The sequence below is a fragment of the Pipra filicauda genome, unplaced genomic scaffold, assembly GCF_003945595.2.
Source record: "Pipra filicauda isolate LSUMZ 115617 unplaced genomic scaffold, ASM394559v2 scaffold112_size3218982_pilon, whole genome shotgun sequence".
NCBI classification, from domain to species: Eukaryota; Metazoa; Chordata; class Aves; order Passeriformes; family Pipridae; genus Pipra; species Pipra filicauda.
The window spans coordinates 1520288-1543579 of record NW_024103574.1 but is presented as its reverse complement, the minus strand read 5'-3'; the positions used below and the strand labels follow the sequence as shown (position 1 = coordinate 1543579).

General features: G+C 43.2%; 1 long non-coding RNA gene across 1 annotated transcript; it reads left to right on the top strand.

Annotated features, from left to right (window-relative positions):
• The first annotated feature begins 1035 nt into the window (after positions 1-1035).
• LOC113983686 lies at positions 1036-22921 on the top strand. Its single transcript, XR_005564251.1, has 4 exons — positions 1036-1276; positions 15518-15693; positions 20741-20791; positions 21483-22921. It is a non-coding gene; the product is annotated as an uncharacterized LOC113983686 (long non-coding RNA).
• Positions 22922-23292: the final 371 nt, after the last annotated feature.

Here is a 23292-nt window from a genome sequence, read left to right as displayed (position 1 = left end):
ACTTAATTTGCCTTAAACAACCCTGCATGTACCTCAGTTAAAAAAAAAAAGCTGTTTTTACTTTGTTGACAGGTTTGTAAATGTCCTTATTTAGAGTTTACAGAGTGTCTTATGTTTCTTGGCACATATTTATTGGAACAATGTTTTAAGTTAATAAAGTATTGAGGATGGTCCAGAATGATTTTTATTTAATATCTAACTTAAGCACATTTGTGAATGTCAGCCATTACAACAATACAGAGATTGTCAGGAATACAGAATCTGAGGACAGAATTTGCACAAGGTCTGTAGTGATTGGAGAACACCACTGCCATATATATTTGTCCAGCTCCCACTGATTTCAGTTAAACATTTACACTTTTGAAGACTGGGGTATACTGGGCCTAGTGCTATCAGCATGAAAGGGTTTAGAGGAGAAACAGTGGTTTTAAGTGTCTGCTTTGGAAGTATAGACTGCCAGAAGTCCCTGCTTAGCCCAGGAGAAACTTGAATGTCCCCCCACAAGATTAAATGTCTGTGCCTGGGAGTTTGCAGGGACACCTGAGCAGCAGGTGCATCATTTATACTTAAGCCTGTTGGGACTCAGAGCATTGCCTTTTGCCTGCCTGCCTTGTCAGCAGGGCAGACTCCATCTGGCAGTTGCAGCCCATACAAAAGAGAAGCAGGAGGAGGATGGAGGGCTCCCTTGTCCTTTTCCCAGCAGAGCGCAGCATGGCAGCCTGGGCTTTTATATGTGCATGTAATCTTGTGCCCACATGGGTATATACTCTTGTTTTCAGCTTTGTACTTTTATTTTGGATAAACCCAGTGAGCAGAGGCCCCTGTGCCCTGCTGGGCTGGCCCAGCCCTGCGGCACCCTTCCCACCCGAGGGCCGTGGCGCTCTGCTTGCCATGGTGGCACCCAGGTCCCTCTGTGTTTCTGCTTTCTGCCACCCCTGAGAACCTCAGCTGCTTCCCCACAGGTCGCCATCGCAGGCTATGGCTGAAGCGAATCCCCACAGGGCGAACCCACTTGGGCAGGGCTTTGCTGCCAGGCAGGGCTGCCCACACACCGAGCTCTTACTGAACAGCCCAGCAGTGAGTGAGAGAGGCTGTGGCACAGGCACCACAGAAGGTGCCAGGTGCTCTGATGACCACACATGAGGCCCATTATGCTGGATTAATTAATGCAGAAGGTCAGTGTAGGACACTAAGTGTTGATGGGGAGGACCTGTGATGTCCTGGGCCCTGCCCGGGCCAGGGGAGCCTCCAAGGAGCGGCTCATCAGGTGGCACAGGTAGGCTTGGGGTGTCCCAGGGTTATGCTCAGTATTTATTTTACAGGAAAAGGGGTGGTGTGGATGGAGTTGAGTGCTAGCCAGGGTTCTGGGCATGGGGTGGCTTGGGTGCCAGCTCCTCTGCCCTCAGGAGGGCCTTTCCTGCCGGGCACAGCCTTCCTCCCTCCCTCTGAGCAGGCCTCACTCCAGCAGACCCTGAGCAGGCTCAGTTGCTGGCATTTGCCTTTACGATGACAGTAGCAACGTGTGCCTGTTCCCCTGGAGTGTCCCGTTTCCAACAGGGCTACTAGTGTGGTTTGAGCCTAGTGCTGCCCTGCTGTCTGGGGCGGGCAGCCGGGGAGGCAGCGTGGATGCAGCCCAGGTGGTGAGAATGTTTTTTATGGGAAGAAACTCCGGTGTTTGTATTGGTTCAAGTGTGTCTCCTGCCAGAGCGTGTTGCAGCTCACTGGTGTGTCTCAGGGGACCAGTGCTGGGCTGCTGCTCAGGCCCAAACTGCCCCAAAATGTCCACGTGTGGCTGCATGGGAAGGTGTTCCCACCTCCCCAGCCCCTCTTGCAGGAGTGCCAGCTGCTGGCTTAGGTAAAATGCAGCTACCTGTGGAGAAAAGACATAGCTTTAAGGTGGGGAATTGAAATGAAGAAAAGAAGATTTATCTGGGGAGAATCAGAACAGGCTACTGAGAGGCTGCAGTGCAAGTCTGAAGATTGGAAATATCTCTCTCAATGTTATTACTGCGTGCCATTAAAAATGCATTATGCATATTACATTACATTCATGAAGCAGGTTCCATACCTTTTGTTTGCCAGAGTAACAGTAGAAAGGGTAAGGAGAGACGCTGGAGCACACCTTTGTTTCTTTCTGTAAATTTTTAATGACACCTCTAGCTAACCAGTTGGCGAAGCTCAGTTCCTGCATAAAAGTGGAAAGGCAGAGCTATCTACAGGGCGACTAAGCCTTTCAGAAGCTAATTTGAGCTTGTGTTCATCCACGCCAACAATGATTAAATTACCTATCAAGTGTGCAGAGCTATCAGAATTCAGGGCATTGAAAAACAAGGTGAATTTATCTGATTGATGTAAAAGACATGGGTGGAACAAGTGGGTTATAAAAAGAAAAGATCTATTCCTTAAAGATATTATAAAAGTACTTCTCCTGGCAAGCTAATGAACTTGTTACTTTGCTTCCAAAAGTTGTTTTGCCTGCCCAGAAAACAAATTTAGTAGTTGGAATCAAAATGCTTTATCCAAATCAGTTACCAAGGTGAATTAATTCATGAGGCAGAAACAAAGCAACTTATTAGGTTCCATCCTTATGCCAAGCAGAGATGTTTAAAATTAAAATATGCAAACATCATCTGTGTTTTCTATATAGTCAGTTTTCAAAAGCTGATAGTAACACTCAGATTGGATATTGCAACACAAGTGAGAGAGCAGCTCTTCTGGGTCTTGCTCCTTCCTCAAGCAAAACTTTTGTTACAGTTGATGGGGGGAGGAAGAGGTTTTTAGAATAAGCCCTGGGTGAAAGATTGCAAGACTCATGCAACTCTATTTGCAAGCTGTGCTGCTCTTGCACGTTGACAAAGGTGTGCTCCTCAAGTCTCTGCATTTTCCATCCTTAAGAGAGAAAACCCAAACAGGTCAGTTGTGTCAAATTCATCTCCAGCATTACCCCAGTTCACATCAGGAATGGATTTTGCCTTTGCTGTATAAGATTTGGGTCCTACTCTAAACTTAATAGTGAAACATAGGTCAGCTATGTTTGGGTGAATTGTGATTTAGAAAAGCACTGAAATATGCATGTAAGTCAATGGAGTGCTTCTCTAGCAGAGACCTTATTAGATGCTTGCTCAGAGTCAAAATTCCAGAGATTTTCCCTGCTGAATCCTCGACCTCACTCCATTGCCAAGCCACCTCCTGTATGTCTGTTTTCACCTGCAGTGGAAGTGGCTGCTGAGAATGCCAAGGGTAATTTTTTTTTAAATTGTCCGTAGGATAGTGGAAGTTTCCAGTATTTTTTCCTCCGAGTAATAGAGCACTCTAAATAGATTTAAGGCATGAAAACATCTGTAATGCATTATAAGGTGTGTAAAATGATGGAATCAGATTTGAAAAGATATTTGTGCATCTGAAGCTGCAGACAGATCTGAATGTACATTGGATATGGGTATCTAGTTGTGTCTTTGACTTCCCTACTGGGGAAAGAAAACAAAACAAAAAAACAATATAGGAGTCTCAGAAAATTTCCAGAGTCTGTGTCACACCAGTTTGTGATATCCACAACATATGGACTATAAAGAGAGAGAGCACATAAATCTGAAAGTAGTGTTTCATACATTATAAAAGTGTTGGCCACACCTTGTTGGAATAATGTTGCTTAACGGATTAACCTGGAGCATGTGATAAATCTTTTAAATCAGATGAAAGCAAACCACTTTTATTTGCTTGTTCCAACATGCTGCTTCTCATCTGCATGTTTTTGGGTTTTTTTTAGTAGAGATATCATAAAAGAATACTGAATAAGACTAACCTAGAAAGAAAATAATATAACAGCTGTTGAAAAGATTTTTTTCTTTAAAACCATCCAGCCAACTTTCTGACACACGTGGGATCTGCCAGCTGGCTGGATACTACCATGCATGGGGTACATCCGCCCCAGCTTGCCCAGGCCCAGCTTGCCAAGGCACTGGCAGCATTTCATGCCGCAATGCTGGGGTCCTCTGCTCAAGCAGCCCAAAAAGCACCTCAGCTGCTGGCTCGTGCTGCCAGCTCCCTCCTTGGCATGCATGTCAGAGGTGGCTGGGCAGGAGTGCAGCACAGCAGATGTTTAAAATGGCCAAGATATTCCATTTATTTAGTTACTGTAATAGAGCCAGCTGGCATTAAAGGGAAACTGTAATCCTCTGAGGTGATAGACAGGCCAGTATGACACAAAACTTATGTTTTACACTTTCTTTTTTTTTTTCCCCCTATGAATAATACATTCCCAAAACTCACTGATAGGCTCAACGGGTGAGTTCAAAGGGGAAAATCAATGCAAGCAAGAGACAGGAAACTAAGTCCCAGAGTTCAAAAGAATACACTTATCTGAAAAGAAAAGAGGCAAAAATATGTTTTCAGTGTTTCATATAGGAAAGTTGTGTATTGCAGTTAAGAGCCACAACAAATTAATTGTATTTCATTATGTGGTAAGCCAGAAGAGAATAGACATTTACGTGGTCTAAATTGCTTCCAGGGGCTGCTTCTAGCAATTAACTTACACTCTAAATTCCCAATTTCACAAATGGTCAGGTCTGCTTCTCCTGTTGCCTTTTGCCTCTCTGAAACACAGCAGTATGGATAGGCAGGCAGGAGGGTGAGACCAGCTCCCAAAAAGGGAAGGGGTGAAAAATGGTCTTGATGCTCATTATGTAGCTGTTCAACTGTCTGAGCCGCTGCAGGAATAATGGTTGTGGGTGAAGACATCTTTTATTGCAAACCTGCAGCCAGCGAGTTCAGACCCGCTGGACCAGGATGCTCTTGCTTGCACTGAGTAATAGTGAGTGTGAGTCAGGGTGCTGTCGCCTTGAGCTCTGAGAGCTGGGTCTTCCTGTGTGCTTGTGCTGGGCTTTGTGCTGCAGGGGCCTGACCTTTGCTGAGCTTTAGTGTGTACTCTATATATCTGCTGTCAGTTGGTTTTGGAATTATTTGTGTTTTCAGTAGCCTAAATTAACATTAATGGCAGTTGAGAAGAGTGTCCCTCTCCCTCCTGTGTGACGTTTCCACCATGGCTGAGGCGTTTTGCTTGTGAGCTCTTCCACTGGGCCGGGCAGCCTCGCTCTCCCCCTGCCCATTTGTCAGCCAGGCCTGGCTCTGGCAAGGCTCACCGCTGCTGTTTCCTATGGGGGTTTGGCAATCTTCGGATTGATTTCTGTGGCCACTTGAGGTGGTGAGGCTGTTTGCCACCTCTCCCTTCATTCCAGGCAAGGGGGGCGATGTTCCAGTGGGTGCTTCCGTCCCAGTTTCCCCAGCCCAAGTTGCATCACAGACCCTTGCAGGATGGAAAAGAACGGTTGCATTTCTGGAAGGAAGGGGTTTTATGCAAGTGGGGTAAGCTGTGTCCTATCTTACTCTTCCCTAAATTCTGAATTCCTTTGTCTGAAACCTTTCACACCGCTCACAGCAGGACTCCAGCCAGACATGGGGCCATGGAAGAGCACGTGCCTGCTTAAGTGTGAAGTGCCTCAAACTGCTGGGCACCAAATAATTTCAGAAGGAGAGATATTTGACTGTTACTTCTCTCTTTTGAGACTGCTGTGGTTTGTTTTTTAACTGTGGCTCTTTCCACTTGCCATTTGGATGTCTGTTTTGTTCCTCCGCATGTTCGGTTGCTTAAATCTTGTTTGAGTAATTTTTTCTGTGAACCTTTGCATGTTGGAGAAGGCTACTGCTGCCTTTGTACTGATGCTCTGGCAAGGTTAAGGACCCTGGTGTTTTAGACTTCAGTAGTGCGTGGAGAGCCAAAATGCTCTATGTAAAACACAAACATAAAGAGACATGGTTCTCACCCAGGAAGGGTGTTGGATCCTGAGGGTCCCACATAGTAAAGAGTAACACAAAAGGACAACTGCACCGGCTGGGTTGGGTTCTGCTGCTGTTCAACCTAATCAGGGGAAATGCTACAGTTAAGCAGCACAACTAGATGTGCAGCATGTGTTACAGCGAGGGCGCCTGTTGGTGCTGGTAGTGAGAGTCTCCTAGGTAAATGTTATTGCCCTCTTTCCAGTCCTGCTCCTGGTTAGCTATATGGTGGGAATTCAGCTGACAATCAGTGAAGGTCCCTGAGAGCACAAGTACTGGTGGGTGAATCAATCTTCTACAGTGGTGCCACTGCCTCTTGACAAGAGTGGCCTGGCAGTGCTGAAGCAGGGGGGGGAAAGGTAAAAAATCCACCACCAAAAAATTGTTTCCTTGCACTTTATTTTCCTGAATGGCATAGAAACCAACAAATACCAGGCCTCACTTTCTACCCAAAAAGCTGTTTCTCATCTTTCTCCAGCTGGGCTGCAGGGATTGCTGTGCCTGTTCTCTGCTGCTGCTATGGGATGATTCAGTGACTTGTGTTTTCCCTGTCCCCCCACGCTGTGACAGAGGGTTGTCACATCTATGTGAGAGTTGGTGGCAGACAACCTTACTAAGAGCTGGCTCCTATATGTGGGCTACCAGACAGGCCAGTGCATGGCAAGAACAGGCCTGTGACCATGCAGCCCTACTCCTGGCCTGACACACATGTGGCCTGTGCCTATGTTTCCTATTACTTCAATCTCTTTACTCCAAAGGGGAGCTCTTATGTTTATTGACAATAAAGGGTGGTGACTGAAATCAGGTTTAGGGGCTAAGGAAGCTAAAGTGCCCCTTTAGCACAGCCCATAGTAGCCAGGGGATATGACATAATTTCTGATCACACTGACACTGCAGCTACCCAACCATGCTTCCAGAAGCCTTCATGTTCTTCATAGCATAACAAAATATTTTGTCAACTTAAAAAGTGTGAAATGGCCCTAATTCCTCATCTGTCAGTAAATGGGCTTTGCACAGATCCTTTTTATTGTTAGCTCTGTACAAAGCCATGTTCATGTGACTGAGAATTGACTTAACAACTTTTTACGATGCCCTGAGGACTGAAATTCACTTCTGTAGGACAAAACCAAACTAAAATGCCCCTTTGTGTAAAGGCTGGTCAGGGCAGAGGAGTAGGGGGAACAGGGAAGATGCCATCAGTATGAGGAAGTCATGGGCCAGGGGAGATTCTGTTTAACAGCATACAGAGACCTACTAGGGACTCATTGTGTGTTCGCAGTCCTATAAACTTGAAAGAGAAATTTCAAATAGGGTAGTTGCACTTGCTAACGGTGGTGCTTGGTTGTATGTTGTAACAGTTGTTGACAAAGAGGTGGAGGAAACTCCACCACAATACTTGAGAGAAAACCTGTGCAGCAAATGCCTCTGGCATGTCCAGGCACTGGGCAGCTGTAGGCAGAAAGGTCAGGCTAAGGATTCATGAGGTGGTGCTGGAGTGATTTGATTCCTCCACAGGAATGCCTCAAACACCTTGAAGGGGGAATATAACCTGAATATGACTTGGGAGATGGAGTACTTAAATACCTGCTGCGATCCTGAGGAAGGAAACCTAGGCTGAACTCACTTGGACACACAGAGCTAAGAGTGTGCTGGACTGTCAAGAATTAGCTGGGGAGGGAGTGTGCATAGCATTGATGGTGGGGATGATGGCTCAGAAACCTCCAGGTATGAGACATGTTGACTGTAACATATCTACAGAGTTTCCTTGGCAGGGTGAAACCTCAAAAATGCCTTTGTAGATTTACAACTGCATTAGGAGGTTCTGCATGCTGGCTGCTGTGACACTGAGGCTTGAGCTTAACTACATTAACATGAGTACAGAAAAGTGTCTTTCTAGGGTTCCTGTAAAATAACCTTCCTTGAACCTGTGGTATGTTACTGTGAAGTGTCTTGGCCTCTGGTAATGAACTTATGTCAGAAGGGAATATTTCAAGGAACCATATGGCCAGAAATTCGATCTCTTTTCTAGTGCTGGTTTAACTGATCATCACGTTGAAACCAACCTATAACTCCCCTTCAGAGAGGTGCAATGTTCCCACAGCTCCCAAATGTTATTAGATTGATTTTAATGCAAGCTTAGTGTCTGATTAAAGCTTTCAGGGCTAGTTTCCTGCAGAGATTCACAGAGACCCTGCAGGTAAGAAAGGATGCCTTGGCTGCTGTAGGGATCCTTCATGACCAGGAAAACTCCAATACCCCTGAATTTCCAGTGGGGCAGGAGGCAGTGCATTAGAGGTAGGTGTATGTGTGGATCAGTGTGTGGCTTGCTCATTTTTGTTGCTCTGGGCAAAATCTGTTGACTGTTCAGAGGGCATGAGAGCCCCAGGTGTCAGGTGTTGTTGTCTATCTGATGAAAAGATTCACTTGTGAAAAAAGACTCAGCAAAATGTTACTCTTGTACTTCTCAAATGCTGCCTGGGATGTGCTGCAGACTCAAAGATGATTATTTTAAGAGACATCAAAAAGCATTGCTATGAATTTCCAGTCCAGTGTTTCCAAGGAATAATTCTGTTCTATACAAACTTCTAACTATTGAGTTTGGCAGAGTTGCCCAGCAAACAAATATTTCACTAGGACTCTTCCTGCAAATATACTGAACAAAATTCTGTAGTTTTTTTCTTCTATGCTTATTTGGTAGGTGTATGTGCAGAAAAGAATGCAGAAAAGAACCTCTTTTCACAATCCTGTTCCTTCTGAAAGGCCCCCCAAATTAATTAACTCCCAAAATGAAAATATTGGACAGAAGGAATATCCATAGATTACTGAATGGTGCTGAAGTGCTATTCCTTCAGTTCCTGTATTTTTTTCCCTCTCTTTTCCAGTTTCCATAAGCAAGCTCTGCAACTGCCAAAGCTGCACCTGACTGATAATTTTTTGTAGGAGAGTGGGATATTGGGGAACTGGGGATATGGAGATACCTCCATATGGGGAATTGGCACTTGGGGCAGGGAGGGTCCTAAGAATTGAAAACTGAAGCAACTTAAACCACTCAAACTACCTCTCTGTTGCTTTCAGCCTCCTAACAAAGGCTGTTTCCCTGCATAGATATGTGCTTTAGATATGTGTTACCTTCCCTTCCCTTGAAACAGTGTCATCATTTCCAAAAGCTGATGTCAGCTGGGAGCCAGGGAAATGATGCTCAAGTTCTTGCAAAAAGCAGCCCCGACATTAGATGCCAAGAACTTTGGAGGATGTGTCTTGAAGTGATAAGTTCAGTAATTTCTTCTATACCTCACAGACCTTTTCAGGTCTCTTCAGAGCGGGAGTGTATGGACCCGTTAACGTCCTCACCAGTGATCCCCAGCCCTCCCTCTGTCATGTGGTGAGTGCAGAGGCAGAATGCACGTGTGTGCACACAGCTTTGCTGCCTCTGGTGCTCACAGCTGGCTCTCTGCCTGTGGTGGAAACCTTCACACACACTTCTGGGATCTGAGCTCAACACCAACAACCTTGCAAAGTAAACACATCCACCTAGAATTTTTATTTTCCCAAATCACTCCTTTAGCTAATGTTTCAAAGATACACACGCACTGCATCTGGTGCAAAACAAATATTTTCAGTCTGTTGGATCCGAGTCAATATTTGCCCAAGGTATTAAAAAGATGGTCATGAAGTTGTGACTAAAGGTAAAAGTGCCCTTGTTGAGGATTTGTCTTGGGCTTACATGTGAGCAAAGGGACACAGAGCTTTGGATAGGGCATCTCTGCCAGTGCTGGTCCCGTGCTGACAGTGCTAGTGCTACTTTCAGTGGCCCCCTTGATGACTGGTTCCCATGAGCTTGTGCACGCAGGGTGCACTCATCGATGGTGCTGTCAGAGGACTGGCACTGCTCGTGCACCTTCTCCAACCCGCTGGGCATTCCCCTGGGACAGCCAGATGTGGTAGAGATGTTTGCAGGAGAGGGCTCCTTGCTGGAGAGAAGGTGGTGAATAAATCAGTGCATTCTGTCATGTTGGCTTTGCTCCTGGTTCAGACTTTTGCACCAAAGTGTTTATTTTGTGTAACTTGTGGGTTCCTGATGCCACTGCAGTCTCTGCGTAGGCTTCCTGCTGAGTACAGATGTGTTGTACTTGCAGTCAATTTGTGGAAATTGGCCTGTCAGAGCTGAATCAATCCTAGAAATGCTATTAAAATCTGACATGCCTTTTCAATTGAGACTCACTTGGGTAAACAAAGGTCAAATCTTTAGTTTCTTTTTTGGTATTTACATAGTTCTGTATAAATGCAAACTCCCATCATGCCAAGAGCATTTAGAAGCTGACTCACATGTGACAGATTTGTCTTATTCTAACTGAAGTCAAAGAGCAGGAACCTGACTGTAGGATGACCTATATCTAATCTGCTGTATTTAGGGTAAATCTGAGTGGTCTGTGCTCTAAACTCAACTGAACCTGTTTGTAGCTCTGTAACTCAATCAATATTGTGTGGACTGCATCTAACCTATATAGCAAGAGTCTCACTGGTGCTGCCAGGGTGTCTCTGCAGGCTAAACTCAGCAACAGTCCATCTACTGGGGGAAAACGGTTGTTTCCTGGTCACTGCTGACTATTGGAAATACCAGGTCAGTGGGTGTTACTCTTATCTCCAGTACTTCCACTGCAGTTCTGTGTGGCTCAGCACATTTTGGGTTTGCGCTTATGGCAGCATTTGTTTTTCACTCTGCTCTTCCTCAAGGCAGGGGACTAACATGACACAAAGGGCTACTCTTAAACCTTCCTGGGGAAAGAACTTGTGCTCAGTAGCTGTGCACATGATTGGGGTCAGCCTGAAATTCAGTGCATTAAACTGGAAGTGGCACATCCAATGCTGTAACAAAACAGTAAATCCCCAGAAACCAGAGTGAAGGATGCAACCATTCCTGGTCAGAACCCAACCTTAATGGAGAGGGGAGGTTACTGTGTGACAGGAGCCTCCTTGCAGTGGGATTAGACCCTGCCTGAATGCTCTGTGGTTTGGGTTGTGGGTTGGTCCAATTAGTAGAATGCACACAGGAGGGTTTGACAAGTCTTCTCCTCTTTCGTAGAAGGTATTTATTTCAAATTACTTTTTTTTTTATAAATCTTTTTTTGCATTTAAAAAGAGTGCTGGGGTTTTTGTCTTTTGGGTGACTTATCAGTCATTATGTGCTAAGAGAACTTGTTCCTGGGATTGCTCTGTGTTGTGACCATAGGAAACACTGTGTGTTTAAAAGTTGCTTAAGAGTTGCTGTTATGGTCCCCGTTCTCATTTGCCTGTAACTGTCAGATTACCAAAGTAGGTTGAACTCTCTTATGTCAGTGCTTGACCCGTTATGTTGCTGTTTGCTTGGGTTTACAGGCAGCCACTGTGTTTCAGCAATCTTTGAAAATGAACTCTTGGGAAAATGTCTCTCTGGCTCTGTGCCCTCCTCTTTATGAAGCTGCAGTTCCCTCTCGTGGTACGTTGGGTGGGAAGTCTTCCCCTCTCTCCACACTCCTATTTGCAGGGTACCTGCAGAACTGCTTTGTCCCAAGGGAGGAAAAGCACCTGAAAAAGTTCATCCCTCTCAAGCTGCTGTTCTGAAATGGGCACTTTGTTTCTTTACCTGAAGGTGTGTGACAGGGAAATGGGACCTATACCTGGGGACACAAGGGCGTATGGACTTTCCTTAATGACCCTGCCAATTCCCTCTACATCATGTTTGTACCTGCATGCCTGTGAGTGCTGTCTGGATGACATTGCTGGGTTTGTAGAGCAAAGCAGTGACTCTCAGTGACCAGGGAATCAGTGTGCAGGTGGCTTCAGCTTCTGACTTGAGACTGGCACACAGACCAGAGAGCTTTTGAATCCTGCCATGTTGGTGATGGGTAACAGTTTGGTACCTCTGCTGCTCTTTTAATTGCTCCAGGACATTGAGATCAAGCCTTTAGCCAAGATCTTTGTTTTAGTATTGGAGTTTTACCTCTGTCCAACCTGCAACTCCTACTGCAAGCTGTGAACCCACAATTCATACATGTTTGGTGGAGACTTTCAAGGACTCTGCAGCTAAATTCCCTTAAGTTGGTCATTGCATCCAGGAGACAAAAGTGAGAGCAGGCAGGCTGCTTCCAGGGTTCTCCTCCTCCTCTCACAGCCTCAAAACAGCAAGTACCAGGGTGAGAGGGGTGGGTTCTGATCAAGAAGGGCAAACTCCTACAGATACAGTGCTCTATGATGGCAGTAACACTGAAAATGTTGTGCTGTATCTATCCGGTACTGCAGAAATAACAGATGTGCAGCAGTAATAAATTAGCTAAACATATAATTAGAGATCTGTAGAACAGAGTGATTAAGAGATAATAATACTGCTTTCTAGAAGTAATCTCTGAACTAATACCTAAATCTAAAGAGAGAAGTGATTTCTGAATGCAGTCATGAATTATGCTGCTGTAACAAGACGTTATGCCCTGTCTCAATCTGTTTCATTCTTAGAGGTGTGCTTTGCATAAACTAACAGAAATCACACTGGTTACAAAAAAACCCCCTAAAACACTAAATGCTACCCTTTATGTAGAACCTCATCACAACCTTACATATTGACAGAAGTGTAATTCTGTTTGTCCATCAGAAGTTTAAGGACATTTTCTTACGCCTGCACTCACAATTCCACTTACATGTGGTTTCAGGAAGCCTAATGTAACAGTCACATTAAGTGCTTTCTTGCCTATGGCTATTTTACTGGAAATCCTGGTAATGAAAACCTCAGAATAGGCATTTGTGTCAAAAAAGCATGTTTTCAGTGTTTCCACCCTGGAAAGGGATGCAGTAAGAGTGTGTGTTTCTCTTCTATTATTGATTATTTATTGTAGTTCTCACTAGAGGATAGAGGACTAAGATACTCCGTCTCAAAATGTCAAACCTTAACCTTTGTGCAAACCTTCTGAAGTTCAGCAAGCTATGTGAAAATGGGCCACTGTGATTGAATAACGTTAATGTGGAAATAGTTAACTCCCACACAAGACCATTTCACCATCTGCACCATGGTTTGGGTCTGCAATGGTTTCACAAGTCTGTGACGCTTGTGCAGATTTTGTGGTGGTTCTTCTGTTTATAATTAGTACTGTACTTAAAGAAACATCTGTACAGGAATACATGCAACAAAACATTGATACACAGATGCAGATGCTAAAAAGATAATTACACTTTTGTGCTGAGCATTTAGCTGTCTAGGCTGACTTCACACCCTATATCCATCATTGCTTTCAGAGGCAGATTCTCATCCCAGGAGCTTGCTTTCTTTTCTCCCAGGTGGTTCTATTGCATCTGGTTGTATTAAAACACATTTTGTGACTATGCGATTCAGATCACCCTGTAACACTGACCTACTCTCCTTATTACCCTATGGCTCCACATCCTCTAATGTTCTCTGCCCATTCTACTGTCACAGATTTTTAGCATCACAGCTTCTTCCCTGCACCCCTTTCTCCTCCTGTGAGCTCATCTGCTGCTCCCTTCTGTGTCAAACCTTTGTTCTCATTCTTCTTCTCTTCCCTAGACCTCTACTGTGTTTTCTCTCCTCCTAAGCTCGTGCTGCTTAAGTTTCCACATGGCACCTGGTGCTGGCACTTCCTTACCCCCCTCTCTGAACAAGTGCTAGTCATGGGCTCTAAACTGGCAAGGTCAGCAAAAGCTGCCAAATACTGTATGTACCTTGAGTGTTGTGCTGATGCAATTCACTGAATAAAAAGTGCCCCTCTACATGGATGGCCTGGATTTAAAAAAAAACAACAAAAACCTCCAACAACCACCCCAAACCAACCCATCTAGAACTATGAACTAATACTTATAATCTTTGCTCAGAGTCAGACAAGATTTGCAATCTTACTAGTTTGTAACAACAGCTCCCACCCATGCCCAACCCCCAAGCACTTTTTTCTTCCTTAATCATCCCAAATTAACCCAGAACTATTGGGTTGTTGTAGTAGTAGTTAACCACTTGGCTTAGGCTTCCTTGGACTGTCTCTCATAACCCTCTTTCATCTTTTACCTGAAGTTCATTGCTGCTTTGAAACATACTCTGGTTTTGCAAGACTCTTATAAAGTATTATTAATTGCTCTAGTCCATCCTGCTTTCTTTCTGATATAGCCATTTTACCAGACTGGCTACATTATCTTCTCCCTGAGGGCAGTTTAAAGCCCCTGGCCTAACCCCATGAGTTTACTGTTGGTGGCCTTAATGAGCAGCACTGAGCTAGAGGATATCAAAACCTCCATCCCCACAGTGCTCCTGTTTTGTGCTCTCCAAACATCTCCCATGTAGCTCTGTCCCAGTCATCAGCTGCCCTTACGTCTGTAGCCTCATCTTGTCTTCTTCAACGGGTAGGATGGTTATAAAGGGACAAGAAGACAGATGAAGTGGCTCAGATTCCTCAAAGAGCTCAGCATTCACACTTGAGGCCAGAGCAAACAGTCTGCTTTTAGTCTCTTTATTTTACAGTGCTTGGCCTCAACACACTTAACCACATTCAAAACTGAGTCTAAAGGTTGCAGTGAGTATATCTACAGATATGACCCAAATCTGGTCGTGATTACTTATGAAAATCTCACTGAGTTCAACTGTAACATTTCTGCTTGTAGTGGAGCCAAGTTTACAGTATCAGCAACATCAAGCCAAAGCAACTGATACAGAAAAATATGCTCAATGCATTTTTATTTTTCTTCCTGCTCTGGGTAGGGTTAGGCAAAAGAGTAAGGGAGGCATTACAGCATGTATTGCCAAAACCCAAGCAAATATATTTTGAATTGCAAATGCATGTTCCACCAGAAAGGGATGTTCCTTTGCAAAATGGTGGGATGCCTGCTCTCAGTTTTGGTAAAAGCCATGTTAGTGCCCTGGCCACGAGTGTGGGTACCAGAAGCTCAGTTAATTTCTGGCTCTGCATCTGATATAGTCCATGTGCCCAGATGAGTCATGCCACTCCCCTTTCACTTTCTTTTTCTGTGAGAAGGGCTTTAGTATCTTTGGAAAATGCTTTGAAATTGATGATCAAATGGCTAATTGATAATCATCTTAATGGTGTCCTCAACAGGTAGAGAGCTCACCTCAATAAATGTAAATATGCCATAAGGTGACTTAGCTCAGTCAAAAAGTCAGCAAATAAAAATAAGCATGATCCTCTGAAACCACTGATTAGTTTGATCCATTTTCAGAGGTGAATTTGTAATCCTGGTCAAAGTTCTGAAACGAAACAATTTCTTACAACAGTTAGTTAAAAGTAGGAATGGATATTTTTTTTTCAGCAATAAAATCTTCCCTGAGGTTGCATTATGAAAGGTAATGGCTTTGATAGGTAACAGTCTATAGAGATACAAGGGCTACTATTACATAGCAGGAAATTCCGAACAAAGCTGTTATGGCTCCTCCTCAAATTAGTTTTAAAAATAAATACTGTACTTCTACTAAGGAAAAATACATTTGAGTATTTACATAGTGTAATCTACAACAAACAATTTGGGAAGACAAGTGAAAATGTAAATTTTTGCAAATAAAAAACTCATGGTGTAAAGTGTGTTAAAATGGCTGGACTCCAGTTGATCATATAATGAAATTTAACCCATCTTAAAATGAAAAGTGACTTGAAACTTAATTTTCTTAATTTTTTCTTTTTCCCCCTTTCTGTGTGTTTAGAAATGCTGAAGTGATACACACTGACAATTTGGACACTTTTTCAAGTTGAGAAATTAATCAAAACCAACATTTTCCTGCAAAGGTTTCATTTTCAACCAAGCAGGCCTCTTCTGATTAAAGAAGTTGCATAAAAATTCTTATTCATCTCTGCGCAGGAGCACTGCTGTAGCTGTTGGGTGAGTCATATCTGTTTTAGAGACAACCTTCATAATAACCTAAAGATGCTGTTTTAAGAATCCTTATATGAGTACTTTTGCCTGCACAATCCACTTGGCCCCGGGGCAGTGCCATCCCAGCCGTAGAGAGGTCACCTGTGTTCATGGGCACCAAACCAAGGACACGTGTGAGCCACTTTTGAGGAGCAAGGGCAGAGACGGCCGTTTGCCATCCTGTGCTGAAAAAATGAGCCCTGCAGCAGGTTCCCTGCAGCAGCTCCCTATGTGGACAGGAGGGTAGGAGACTCAAGGCCCTCACTGGGCAGTGCTGACCCTTCCTGTGGTGCAGGGAGCCAGCGGGAGGGGTGGGAAGCCCAGGGGTCTGCTGCTATGGAAGCTGACTGTTGGGTGGGATCTTTATAAGGGCACACAGGGAGCAGGTAGGAAGATGAGTGCTAGCTGTTGGAGTTAGGAAAGGGGTAGAGTGATAAGGAATAGCCAGGAACAGGGATGGGAAGAACAAGAAGGATTTGGAAGATGGGACAGAAACAGAGTAGAGATATGAAATGGTGGGGTGAGTGTCTGTAACTCTGGCTGTACACTCTGTTGTGAATTTTTAGTAGAAGTTTTTCAGGAGCCCTAGGTATAGAAAACACTTTATGGAGTATTATCTGTGAAATACTGAATTCAATATTTTTGAAAGCCTGCAGCTCCTGGAAATTTTACTTTGCTACCTCTTAGACTGTAAGAGCGGATACTCTCTGGCTAACCTGCAGGGAACTTCCTTCCTCCCTTTGTAAAGGAAATAAGGATGTGAAGATATGTATCTATGCTGCTGTGTCCCTCCCCACCCCCCTCCCACCCCCTGCTTCTTTGCACTGGTGACTTTATCAGCTTTGCTTCAGGCATCATCTTTTATATTCAAGGCCATCAGATAGAAATGAACTAGGAAAAAGAGAAATCCAACTTTTGACTCAAACTCTTGATATAAAAATGATGTAACCCAGAATTCAGCATTACTCCTACACAGATCTTTACAGAAGATCGTCAGTCAAGTACCAAAACTGAAGGTCAATGTTTCACCTTTGAATCATCAGATTAAAAAAAAGTTTTTCAGTGAAGCCTAAACAACAGCACTATCTTACAGTTACATATTGACAGAGAGCCTTCGAGGCAGCCAGATACACATTGTAGCTATGCTTTTTATTTTTTAACTGGGGTTTTTTAATGCTGTGACAAATTTTGAACCATAGAGAGAAGAAGACAGCATAAAGTGTGAACTGTGCTTGATAGTTTAATTAGGAAACCAGCTAGCTGGTCTTGAGTATTTTTTCAGCATAATAATGACCCCTCCTACTGCCTTCACATGTCATTCTTTGCAGGATAGTATCATAAGGCCTTTCAGGTAAGTTATAGAATTATTGCCAAGCCAAATCATACATATTTGGCACCTTAGCACTACAGCATTGTAATTTTTTTCCACATCAGCCCTTGCAGTGGGAGGAGGGATGGCTTGCAGAGAGGCACTACAGCTGAAAGAGCTGTGGGTCCTGCTATAGCCTGGCTGCAGAGACCTGACAAATCTCTTCACTCTGCCCAAAGAACCTTCTGTCACCAGGGACCCGCTAGAGCAGAGAGGTGGCTGCTCAGGCAGAGGGAGCTCTGCTCAGTCCTGTCCAGCTCTCGGCTGCTCTCAGCCAGCACCACACGGGGCTCCGATGCACAGCGGCTCCGTGGCACACAAACCGCACGTTCCCGGGGAAGCGGCCTCACCTACCCTGCTGTGTAACTCAGCCAGCACAGCAACGGCCCTGCTGCTTTTCGGCAAAAAGGAGACCCATCTTGGTCCCATAGCAAGGCTCCAGTTCAGCTCAAAGAGATAAAACTCACCTTAACAAGGAAATAAAAAGTTGTTCAAAATTATCTCTTCCTTCTGAGAGCAGCCTCTGATTATACAGTAAGTGAGCATAAAAATGGCATTTGCATTCTTAGGAAACAATGCCTGGGCACAGTTTGAAATGTTTCAGATTCATTCTCTGGAAACAATTTGTGTGATTTGTTTTCCTTCAAGAGGGATTCTGTTTTTCTTCTGCTGCTTGGGGTGTGTGGTTTGACACTCAACTTGTCAGTTTAGCGTTGTGAGATTGTGAGTTTTTTGAAGAGGGTACATCTGTGGTTATAGAAGAATAACAAGAAGCATCAGATGTTCAGTGAACAAAAGAGCAGAGCTTGGGAGGATCTTAGAAATGACTAGTTAGCAGAGATGACATGTTTTTGACCTAGAGCTGTAGAGGGCTAATATAAAATTACTTATTTTCGAAAACTCTCTGGAAAAATTATCTTAATAAGGAAACACTTTAACTACATTTCTAGTTGTGAAATTTTATAACAAGCCAAAGATCTTAAGCAGCAAAAATACCTACTTTGCTTTTTTTTTTTAATTTAGTGACAGCCCACAGTTCAGAAAAAGAAGAATTTATTCAAAAAAGCTTTTAAGTCAATCAGAGTTTCTAAGCAGTAAAACTACTGCCCTTTTGAGAACAGAGGGAAGTGTTGGGACAGCAGCTTCATCCCCCATATTATTCCATAAGATCGCTTGGGAATAGTTAAGGCTATTGGACATATAACCAATCTTTGTGCAAGAAGTAGTCAGACTGCAGAGGGGTGTAGGCTTAGGCAGGTTTCTGTGTAAAAGTGAACTGGATCTAAAACTTGCCCAAAAATCAACAGCCAGTGGGGTTTGCAACAGCATATGCCTTTGTTAAAGTGCAATTACTATTCTAGCTTAACCACCTGCATTGTTATCAAAAGACTTTAATATTTTCAAACATTTTTTAATCTTGCTCTGGTATACTGATATGAAATCACCCTCCCTCTTCTGTCTATGCAGGTAAAGATACTATACCAATTTAATATTGGTCTCAGTGAAGTATTTCTCATGTATCACATGCTTGGAGACCATGTCTTCAATTTGAAACACCCAGGAGTTTGCACTTCTTGCATAAGAAGTGCAAAAAAGCTAGTAGTCACCTTCAGGAATTCTGTGCTAAAGTGACATTTTAACATTTCAACTGCCAAAGTAACGCACCTGTAACTCGAACTACAGCCAGCCTGGCTGAATGAGTACTAGCCACAGATTTGTAAGCATTTATTCTATTTATTAAATTAACAAATCAGAAGTGTCTGCAAAAGGTTTTCCCCTGACTGTGGATAGCACTTGCAATACTGAGATGTTTATGGAAAATCCTGCTCAGTGGCAAATCCTGATTAGGAAACGTTATCATTTTTTTGCATAATAGGTGAGATAGACGTGCCTAACATATGGTTGCTATAAAATACCTTAGATGAGTCAGATCTTAGCTGACAGCTGTAAGCAGGGTTGTTCTGGCTTCTTAGATAATACTACCAATTATGATCCTTTTGTTACTTAACTACTGTACTGTTAAATTATATTAACCTGATTTGTAGACACTCCTGTTTGAGTAGAACAAAAAAGCAAGATTTATGATGTAAATCCTGATCTAAATGTTTGCTGCTTATTAAAGCAGAATCCAAAGTCCTTCAAACTCTCTGTAGTGATGACTAATTCTAACCAAATTGTAGGACTCCCAGGAAGCTGCTGCTGTCCCACTAAGTGTTCAGTGCAGTTACATACACCATGAAATTTAAGAGGCTCAAAATTGCCAGAGATGGCATTGATCTGGCTTGCAGTGGTGCAGGATGTAGCAGTCAGTAGCCCCACTGGCTCTGCGCTCTGATCTTTGCAAGCAGCTCCCACAGGTAATCACAGCGTGCAAAAACGTACCAAAGACTTTGCCTTTAAAGTACAGGCTACCAAATCATCCTGGGGCCTTCCAAGGTGGGATTCTGCAGAGTGGCAAGAGGAGGCTGCCTTGGGATCACCTCTGTGTCGGCTCTAGCCTGTTCTTGGAGAGGGCCTCCTTAGAGCTCTTGTCTTGGGGTAACTGCAGGATAGCACAGTAAAGCCAACAAACAGGAGGACATCTGCAGTGTACAGGGGCCACTGCACTGTTCTGATTAGCCTTCCTAAGTCTAGGACTTTAGTCTACACATTCAGTTCTGGTAGCAAAGTCAGTATATTTTTTTTAGAACTCCAGCTTGCACCTTGCTCTACTCTACAGCTGCAAGCAACTAAGGGGGAACGACTAACATTTAATCACACATGTCCTTACATTGCCTCAGTGGCTGATCTGCTTTCACTTGCTTTTTTAAACCAGCGTTCAAATGAGTGCTGCCTGAAGATATGGGTTTCCAGCTCCTCCCTGCCCCCACCTCACCAAATCCCGTTTAGCACCACAAATGCCACAGTTCATGTTCCGCAGCATCTTTCAAGCATCTCCCAAAGCATTCCACACTCTGTGCGGAGAAGTGGTTCTAAGATGAATAGTCACAAAAAGAAAGCTCTCAAGAGGAAAAGTCTTCAGCAATATTACTTTCTGCCTTTGCTAATGGAAGGCACACCCACTTCCTCTGACTCTAATCACAGCACGACTGGCTGTCAGGTGGTAGAGATGTGCAGTTGAGAAACAAGAGGTCTTTACAGGTAGATGCCTAACCCTGCCTTGTATACCATCTGCTGCTAATGGAAACTTAGGACTTGCCAAAAAGAGAAGCTGATTCTGTGTTTTCAATATTTAATGCTCACTGGAAATGACAGTTCAGCATTACCTGCTGCCCCAGTCAGATCAATCTAAACCCCACCCACAGCAACTGTGTGTTCGTACGCAATTGCAAAAATAAACAGTAAGTATGGAAAGCTTAGAGGCAAATTGTAGAACTTGAATGTAACCTCCTGGATGTAATTTCAACACATGGGCATTATTTTTTCCCCTAAACAGTGCCACTCAATTTAATTCTTTTGGTTTTAACTCTTACAGGTTAAGAAAAATTCTATTAGAAATAGTAGCCATCAAAGTGAACAATAGGATCAGATTGCTTAGAAACTTAGGGTCTAAGTTTCATAAACTATTACAAATTATTCCAGGGAGAACCAGTCTACTATGGTCGACATTCTGAGTTGACTTTTCTGCTTTCTTTCCCCCACTAGGGACTAAGGGACAGAGGTATTACCACCACCCACTTCATACCCTGCACTAAGGTAAGATTTGTAGACCCTAAATTTAAGAGCATTGGTTTTCTCTGAAGTAAATTAAGACAGGCAGGTACCTAAGGTTGGATGCCTAAATTTAGAAGGTGTGAATACTGCTTTCCCCTTCTCTCTTCCTTTTTCTTCTCTCTGATGTGTTAGTCCTTTTTTTCTCCAGCAGTTAAAAACGTCAGTTCAGACTTCACGTCCAGCTGAGCTGTTCATTCCCTCTTGCATTTTATAGAGTCCAGGTTCTCTCAAATTAGGGGAAGAAGGGTATTACATGGAACATCAAGATTCATAGAACCGTTATTTCTCCCTAAAACCACAACAGATGTCTCACTTTTAAGCTACTCACTGAGACTGAAGAGTGAAAATACAGGTGACTCTTCTATGTGTAGTGTGGACAAAGCCTTTGAGGCCCCGGATGTATCTCATACATGTACCATGCTCCTTTGTCGCTCCCTGCATCACTCTTTAAAAGACAGGGTAGATCTAACTTTCCAGTCCTGGGTTTAGACAGCAGCACAGCCCTGTCAGTTATGCTGCTCTAGATTTACTAAGGCACATTTTTGTTTTGATAGTCTTCAATGAAATAAATCAAGCTCTCTTCTGGTTTTAATGTAGAATTTTGTATTACCATATATAAGCATAACATTTGCCAATTTTAGACAGATGCAGCATAATCTCTGATAATTTACAGGTTACCTTACGATTTTGCTACTTTCCTGAAATGGTGACTATCAAATGGACCACTCTGAATCCTCTGCTCTCCAAAACCCAATAAAAATCAGCAAGCGTGGTCAATGGGCACAAAGAACCAAAACAGCAGCACTGAAGGGTTCTGCACTAGGAAGTTCAGTATTACAGAGAGCAGTGCTTACACTGAAAGTATTTACAGGACTGTGAACTGAACTTTGGTGTGAGAATAGACACAAATGCCTTTTTGCCAGCCTCTTTGGCCAGCATAAAGACTGCTTTGAATAACACTGAGAAAATGTGACTTTCTCTGTATATGTGGTTGTTCTCTTCCTGAGATTACTTCATTACTACAGAAAACTTGGTAAGAAATCCAAACCTGTGCTAGGCAGGGTTTGTGTCACACATTCCTCCTTTGATGCGGAGAAGCTGCAACAGCATGAAGCAGGCTTTGCTTCAAGCTTTGAACTAAACTGTTCTTCTGTTCTTTACTTAATCCATTATATACATCAGGAAAAAAAAATCACTGTAGAAGTCTGGTTTTCCCCTATTAAAGAAACATCACACTATATTTGCCCTGCTTATGCCCCATCTCCCCTAAGGCCCAGATCCATAATGTCCCTACACAAGTCGGTCTCAGCAGCTCACAAGTCAGTAACAAAAATTTAGTGTGTATGAGATAAGGCTGAAACCACCACTGACCTGAGTGTCATCTGCCCTCATCCGCTCAGCTCACAGAGAAGGAAAGACAGTAAGCACAGCAACAAGGCCACAAGGCAACAATCTGCCTGCAAACAGAAGCAGAATGAGAAGTGGGGGAGCGACACCAAAACTGAGTTAAGAAAGAGTGACATCTCTTAAAGGACAGATAGTTGTGACAGAAATTAGCTTTAAGCCAAAAATGATGTCTGGATTTGAACATTTCTATGCAGTTAAGCTGTTACAAAACATGCTCATAAGAAAATTACATAAATTAACTTAATTTTTGGTACTTCAGTTATCATCTTTACATACCAGTTAAGGCTGACAGTATGAAAGATCCTTTTCAGATGAGTCTACAGCCTTTCTCCCTAGTAATGGGTGTATATATGCATACTGTCTCCATTTATTCATATGTGTGTTACTCGTGTCTAAGGGAGATAAAATCATTAAAGGTAAGTGAAGAATATTTCTTTGGGGCATTTCCAGCATTCTACAGAAGTCTTTTTTTCTGGCCTCATGGAAGGATAAAGGTTATTCTGTTCTCTTAGGGCAAGGAAAAGAATGGGGGAGCTTACTACACAGGAGCTGAAGGAGAGAGACAAAAATTCTGAAAGCTTACTTTTTTGAGCTGCTGAGAAAGACAGTAAAAGCAGCTACACTGAACCCTGATAAAGAGGTCTTTGAACCTGCAACCTATTCATTCTTATTACAAGATCGTACATTTCCTACACAGTAGGTGCTGAAGACCAAGCCTAAAAATAACTAAAAAAAAAAAAAAAAAAAAAAATCACACCACTAAACTGACAGGAAGTGTAAAAACTTTCCAAGTGTGAGCCATCGAATGTAATAAAACACAGTCATATTCCTGATATAAGTATATTTGTAATGCCTTCTAGGTACACTCAGTATAACAAAACTGTTGTGAGGTAATCTTTGTGCCCCAAGGTAAATGCGCATGGAACAGGACAATGGCTTGCTCATCCACAGTGAAGTACTAGCTAAAAATAGAAATATATTTAACTTCTAAAATCAGAAGCAAATAGATATAAAAATCAAGGTTTAAGTTCTGCTCAGAGTATCATACCTATTACTCAGTCTTCTACAGAAGTTTA